Raw genomic sequence first — 7,852 nt, 5'->3', positions numbered from 1 at the left:
TCCCCCCCCCCCCCCCCCCGGCTTTTTCCGGAGAGCGGAGCAGCAGCGGTGTAGCATTCCCGTGGCGATATCCTCCGCAGTGTGGTGGCTGCCGCGATTGACGATCGTTCGGCCGGACTCTGGCTGAGATTGGCTCGACGCGTATAAAGGCGGACGACGAGACACCCTCGTTACTATGGTGAGTACTGCAATGACGTCGTTGTCGTCGAAGGGGATGATCTCTTTGGACGAAGCGATGAATTTGGCCGCGCGATTTCTTTGGCGAAAAAAATTCCGATTGCACGCGCATACACGAATGTCAGATGTGCGAATATCCCTCTGTACGCGTATCCGTTTTATCGAAAAATAATCTATTTTTTTTTCCCCCTCACCGAAACGTATCCGTATTTAATTTAAATGCGAGTGTGATGTTGAATATTGAAAATTTTTTACGGATTTTTCACTCTTGTATACAGCAATGATAACGATAGGTCGCACCATTTGGCGGATTGAAGCCGAAACATCTGTTCGAGATTTTAATGACGCGATATATGTTTTTATTGTCGGGGCGTTTTGCAAAGACAAAGCACGGCATTCACAAGACGTTTCTCGTGTATAGCGCTAAATGTGGACATGTGCATATCGCGTTCGGTGTTATTTTATGAACCGCGGATCATATGGTCACGTTTAGTGCCGCGTACAATCGCGATTTTAAATCCTAGTTAATATACATATTATGTAAATTCTCTCATGTAAATTATATTTAACATTACAGCGGGAATTTTTCCGATATGGATGGAAATTCATATTTTCCCGAAATATCGAAAACAGTCCCGCGATTCTCGTAAAAGCAAACGTCATTTTAAAGGGAGAGACATAGGGCGAGAGATTGAGGAGAGTCACGCCGACACCTTGTGCCTCTCAAGGTTGATTGCTCTGACATACGACTACCGGGATTAATCCGGGATTAATGATCCGATGGCTTAACCTCAACTACAGGTTCCTAGGAGCGAAACTGTTTCCAGTTTAAATATTTGCATCGCTCAAACGTGAGCGCGTGAGGGGGCTGTCAGGGGATAACCCGGTGTGTTTGGTGACCGCGTTTGGGACACCGCGTTTCGTGGGATACCTTTAATATTTATCTAAATCCACATATACACATACATACACACACACACTCACACCCCGTTTACGTCGTGCGATAGTCTTCGACCGCTACCGTGGCGCTACCTTTACGGCGTGCCGATTACCGAGAGCCAGGGGGTTGGGGGTGGTTGATACCGGAAGGTCAATAAGGGAAGTGGAAATGTATTTAGCCGGCTTAAGCTATCGGGAAGTTGTCCTGGATAGTGCACCGGTAAGGACATTGTCGCCTGACCCAAGGATCGACGGACAAATCGCTGTCGCGATTTGTTTCACACCAATTATAGAGATTCACAGTAGAAAAGATTTATAGCGCAGATAGTAGAAGAGTTACGCGATTCTCTCTCGATAATAATTCTCTCGCTATAATCGCAATTAACGAAATTAACAATTAGTAGAGATGAGAATTTTTCGATTCTTCGCGACGAATGGCAATTTTTTAACTCGAAGCAGGAATCCCCCGGGGAAATCACAAGCGTGACGTAACAGGAAATGTGTTGTTGGCCTGGCATTTCGAAAGGGATATCAAAAGTAATTGGATTGGATTAAGTGAATTGCAAAAATACGATGCGTGTTCCATTACATGATATATGAGGCAAAATGACACATAACTATCTCATTGTTATCGATTCACAGAAACTTCTATTAAAAAGAGAAGAAAAAAAAAAGAATTAGTTCTAGATTAACTATCTACGTGTGTATGTTTGCCGAACATATGTTTGTTCGAAAAGATTTTTCTTATAAAAAAGTTAACAAGATAAAGGATAATGTGTGTTGACTTTCGATCGAATTACCTGATAGAACGACATAATCGATCGCGACCTTGATCGATCGCGAGCTGGCTTATCTGAGCCGGGCGGCGCGCCAACTATTCTCTTTATTGATAATCCTGCGTAATCTCCATATCTACGTGAGATGGGTCACGGAAGATCTCTGTCGGAAAATGGCAGACGAGATTTCCCCCTTTCGATTTACAACATTATACATCATACGTTGGTATTATAAGTCACGATCAATATAATGGCGAAGAGGGAAGACGGAAATGGATGGAAAACGGGGGAGAGAAAGAGAGAGAGAAGGAGAGGGAGACAGTGAGACGAGTGAGGGGAATTCAACGAGATGCATCTGCATCTCTCTGACTTTTCGCGCGAGAAGGGTGGAAAAAAAGTTTCATTACAATATTTTTGGATAATGTTTCGTTATAGACTCCACGAATGTTATCAATCGATATCTCGTAAATAAACAAAGTTTCGCTTATTTTTTGACACTTTTCTCCTTCTTCTCTCCTTTTTTTTTTTAAATTTTCGCAGCAACGTTTGTGTTTTTTATTTTACTTAATTCTTACATTATTATTTCATTATTTTTATTATAAATATGTATAAATGATTTAAGGGGACAAACAGTTGCAAAATCATGTGACAAAACTATTTATTTTTATGTTCATTTTTTTCAACACTAGGTCAATGATATCCGAATAATTTTTTCATATATTTGGCTTTAGTTTGATCCGTGGTTTTTACTGAATAAATCCTCTCCGAATTTTAATTATAGTGAATATGAATAAAGTCGACTTTATTGATTGTACGTAATTTTTGATAAAATTACAATTTTTTTTAATCGAACGATTGAATCATAGTTTATTTATTTCTAGATTAAAAAAATAACAATCGAACAAATAATTTCTAAGAAAAAGATACATAAGACTGCAAATCATGATTTTATTTTACAAGATAGCGTTTCAAAGATTTTGACGCTATTCTTATACATTCAACATCTTTTTTTAAACACATAAATATATCTAAAAATAATTTTATAAAAACATTTCAACATGTTCAGAAAATTCTATTGCTTTCTAAAAAAATAAATTTTGATATTTTAATAATTTTCAAGTGCACTTCCTTTTTCAACGATATGTTTATACAATCCTATATTGCTTCGTTTTATTCTCCTTTTTTGGTCAACACAAGCATTAATTTCTTTTCTATTCTATTTATTTGTTATACTCAAAAGTTACCATTATTATCAGTTCGCGTGCGAAAAATTTTACCGGCGCCTATGGGGCGGCTATAGGTGAAGGGTCTCGAGGGAAGGTAAAAGGGGTATCGGAAACGCAAGAGGGGGATAGAGAGAATCACATGGTGTCTGCCGAGCGTTGGTTATCGACCAGCGGCGCGGTCGCCATGTGCCCTCCGAAACCGAAAGGGCGCCATAGGGTGGAACACCGGCCGCGGCAGGTCGGCCGGGAAACGAACTTCTTATTAGTTGTGCGCGGGGGTAGGGTAGGGTGGAGACCTCGATAGCAAAAGTTACGTTACAAATTACGCGACCTCGCGAAATTGCGCCCCCGAGAATCCCGTCTGGATGGGCAACGTGCTCGGAAAGTAAACGCGGAGGGGGAGCTTACACAAATATCCGCCGTCCGTCTGGAGATTCCCCAGCCACCCCCGGCTTGAATACGAATCGATCAAACTTCCGCGTTACATCCTTCCTCGCACGGTCCTCGTTATCCTGCGGCGCGACCGTTGTTTACATAGTAGGGAATTATTGGAAGATCGATAAATATATGCTTCGAATGTTTCTAGGGTGATATTATAATTCTACGATTTTTACTAATATGCTTTTTTTTATAATGAAAAAAAATGACGATACTTTCTCGCGCGCAATTAATTAATGAATGCCGAAGACGCAGCTTGATATTAGAAACCTGTTTCATATGGTGATGAAACACGACGAATGCTTACATTTTTGTTTATCGATCGTTGCGTAAAACTATACCTGTATACGATGATACCTTAGCGCGAACGTTTGTTGCGATATTAAGTATTTGTCATTCATTTCTGCGCGCTCGCGAAGAGAGACCCGGAAATTTTAATGAAATTAAACCGCCTCCGTTATACAAGTTCCGTGGCACCAGATGGTGCCAATATTTAATTAATCGATCGCGATCAATCGAGGCGAGATGTTGTCGCGAAATTGACGTCGGGCTAATTACTTATATACGGGTCACGTTTCGAGGCCGCGATTGTCCGATAAACGACAACTCGATGCTTCAGCTATTTGGGGCCGCTTCTCTTCGCCGTCCATCGACTACTCTCTATGCCTTATTTCGCTTCGTGTTATTGATCATTTTACAGCCCTATGCTGTGTGCCTCTTTCTCTTTCTCTCTCTTTCTCTCGTGTGTCGGCAATCGTGAGCACGTGCTGCCGTGCTCGACATATCGTACGCTATCATTTTCGCTGCTAGCGTAAGCTTTCGGAGCACGATGAATGCAAGTTAGAATGTTATCTATGATAACGGCGCACGCGAACCGCAGATAGAATGCATAGTTACAGAGCTAATTGGAAAATTAATAATTCGAGAAATTGATAAATTTTTTCCCCCATATGACTTATATATAATTCCTGACCAACTGTCAGCTTTTCTGCTTCTCCTTCTCAATTTTTTTTTTTTTTTTTAATCGCGAAGGAATTGCTTTCGGCGGAGTCACCGTATGTTCCGACGTATTTACTCGCATTCCTCTCGAGATCGCTGACAGCGGGTTTTTACACGTCACCATGTGAAAAATGCGGCACGCACGATTTCGCCATATTGAGAATTTACAGCGTTGCAACATTTTTCGCTCGCGATATTTCTTTCATGTAAAGGGAAAGTTGCGCCGAGCTATACGTATATTAGGGTAGTAAAGCTTGCTTTATAAAATGAAGACACAGGAGCGTTCCTTATTTGCTTTATTTGCCGGCGACGTGTACACGGAACGAAAGCGATATATGTATACGTTTTACAGAGCTTCCAGATAAAAAGTTCGACGGTAATTTGCCATATCCTGAGATATCTTTAAACTCTATTTTTCCTCACGTACGCAAGAAGGAAATTAATATTAGAGTAGCTTCATCCTCAATCCAACTCTTTATTACAGAAAAATGTGGATAAAAATAATTCCCAGAATAAATAATTCATCCGCTGTCATTATGTATGACATACTTCCAATATTACGTACATATAGGCAACTATATTTTTGAGAGGCTAATCACACACATCGAAGAGATCGGAAACATTGATACGCAAACGGACCGCATGAATTATATTCGTCTTCTCCAAAGTTGTTCGATCTGGATTCTATTGTGATATGCTACGCTCAGAAATATCCCGGCTTTCGCGCAAACGAAACAGACAAGAAATATAACGTAATGTCACCTTATATTTTTACGAAGCTCCGCATGGCATGTGAATATAAATATTGCACGCGTTTTCGCTGCAAAGCGGAAATCGTGTGTGTCGTGCGCAATATACGTTCCCCCTTTCTCTCTCTCTCTCTCTCTCATTCCGCGAAGATATTTATTATTTATCGCTTCTAATTATCTCGCGCGTACCTTTTAAACGAGACGAACATTGCACGATTCTTCCTTTCGAAGGAAACCCCGATCGATGATTTAAACGTTTGCCGACCTGAAAACTGCACCTCTCAAGTACCGAATTACCGCAATCTGCTAATAGATTCTGCCACGTGATCCATGGACCGTGCGCAGCACGCACACGTGGGACACATCTGTCTCTCTCTTTCTCTATAGTGCGCTCCTCCGGTAGTGGGGCATATTACGAACGACGTTACAGAAGTGGCCACGCGAGTAGGAGGAAACCGGAGGAAACGATTCAGTGTTGAGCGAGCCGCGATTGCGTTTCGAAGAACGTCATCATCGTTGTAGTCGTCAACAACATCGTTGTCGTGATTCCAATGGGATGACATAAGCAGGACACGTTTCGAATCGTCCCGATCGTGTCGTCCGATTACGCGAGATCTCCCGTAGGACGAGTACTAACGGAACGGAGTGACCTGATTAATGGTCCGAAGAGAACGACCTCGAAAACGTACCGCGTTAGAATCGCTTAGAATCTATTAGAACGCGACGGTGAAAAATTGATTCGGGACTCTCGACGATGAACGCGTTAATTTGTCCGATTTTACGCGGAAATTTACGGGCGATAAGTGTTTCTGGTGAAGGAAGCTGCGATTAACCGACGCATTTATCGTCCTCGGTTTCCGCCGGAGTCGGTTGGTACAAGCGATTGAATAAATAATGACTAACATGATTTATATTTATACGCGACCGAAATGTGGGAGAATCTGTGTTTTATTAATTCCTTTGACAAAATTATAAAGTGTAAAATGTCTTTCTTCGAGATACGCACGATGGTGATTCAACGTTAGGAACACATTTCAAGTAACCGACGAAACCCATGTTGTTAACTCTAAGGTCGCACGCATATAACACGCGCGTTTGTCGCTCGTGGGAAGCCGATCCTCAGGTTCGCACGTACACGAAACATATTTTCGTTCGCAAGAGAATACGTAATACATGAATACCAAGTTATACAGTCCATTCTCCTTCACTCGAAAAGATTCGCGTCGCAAAACAAAATAAAAGTGCAGATTTAAAACGTGCATTCATGCACGTAGACTTGGAAATAGAGGCAGGTGAAATCGTTTTAATGGAAAAAAGTTACTGCGAAAAGCACGAGCCGCGAAAAAGATTTTCAATTCGATAAGGAGTGTTTTCGTTCTCTTAAATTCGACGAAATTTCGACAGCGAATTCAGCTTTCGATTCAGGTAAGGAGAGAAAATTTAATTAATCGGAGTTTGTGGAACGGCCGTTGGCACGAACCGGTGAAAAGAGTGCGCGGTATAAAAGTTCTTGGCGATAGAGTTTGGCGATATCGCGGAGTTTCTACTGGCGTACGTGAACAATCACGCCGCATGCGGTTTGTATCGGCTGCATGCACTTTGAAAGGCTAATGATCGCGTGGCGTCCATGACTTGGATTTAAACGTGAGATTTACCAATTATCACGTTCGTTTCATATTAATAACGCATGATATTAATAACGAAACAGCTTCTTGCGCGGGCGATATTTAACGCACGACCTCACTAAACTCTCTCTCTCTTTCTCTCTCTATCTAATTTAAAAAAACAATAATCGTAAATCCGTTACTCTATACATTATGTCACGACACTTCTTAATACCCCGAGTCTCAGAACTATGATAAATTTCGTTGTTAGATATGTATGGATCTAATAATAAACATGTTAAATCAGACGATAAATTGCCTCGATAATCGATGTCCCGATTTGTAAACTGATTTAGATTAGAGACCGATGCGATTCTATCTAGAGTATCTGGCGGCATGTTTAGTTAATGCGATAGCTGATCAGACACGAAATTCTCATGCAAGCGTAGCACGAAAGCGGCAAGAAAAATCATCGGCCGATCCACTCGTTTCATCGCATTCTAATTAGTAATTTATGCGATTTCTCCTCCATTCCCCCTGTCGTTCTACCGCCGCTATGACAACCGCCCGTGATTACGAAAGCTCGCAAAATTGCTGTCAGGCATACAAGACAGCTATTGTAATTATTAACCGGCGAGGCCACCGATGAGCAATCGACAACAATCTCGGACGAGACCGATCGATCGCGTAATTTACGTATCACGATTCCCATGTAGAAAATGCTTGTAAACAGATCGTTAAAATCAAATCAAATATATTGTTTATTTTATTCTGGATTACTCGAATATACATTTAATTAATTTTTCGTTGAGCGTTTGTATGATTGCAATTTCAGCGAAAGATTCTCTCTTTCTCTCACAAACGGAAAAATTAGAAACGACGTAATTTTTTTTTTTTTTTATATCCACGATTTTTTAAGCTGCACATATTCTTCGCTGGGAAAG

General features: G+C 41.2%; 1 protein-coding gene across 10 annotated transcripts in view; it reads left to right on the top strand.

The window, feature by feature from the left end:
• Nucleotides 1–48: 48 nt before the first annotated feature.
• LOC115238693 (galactosylgalactosylxylosylprotein 3-beta-glucuronosyltransferase P) overlaps nucleotides 49–7,852 on the top strand; it is a 15,145-nt gene continuing 7,341 nt past the window's right edge. The window contains exons 1-2 of one of the 10 annotated variants that reach the window (XM_029812724.1): nucleotides 5,705–6,173; nucleotides 6,303–6,729. The gene's annotated coding sequence lies outside the window, so the exon portion shown is untranslated. Of the gene's footprint in view, nucleotides 179–5,703; nucleotides 6,730–6,791; nucleotides 6,949–7,852 lie in introns of those variants that run through there. The other 9 variants (XM_029812725.1, XM_029812732.1, XM_029812726.1 and 6 more) reach the window with 9 other exon arrangements.

Source organism: Formica exsecta, unplaced genomic scaffold (genome assembly GCF_003651465.1).
Source record: "Formica exsecta isolate Colony F162 unplaced genomic scaffold, ASM365146v1 scaffold353, whole genome shotgun sequence".
Classification (NCBI taxonomy): Eukaryota; Metazoa; Arthropoda; class Insecta; order Hymenoptera; family Formicidae; genus Formica; species Formica exsecta.
This window is presented reverse-complemented; position numbering and strand designations above follow the sequence as displayed.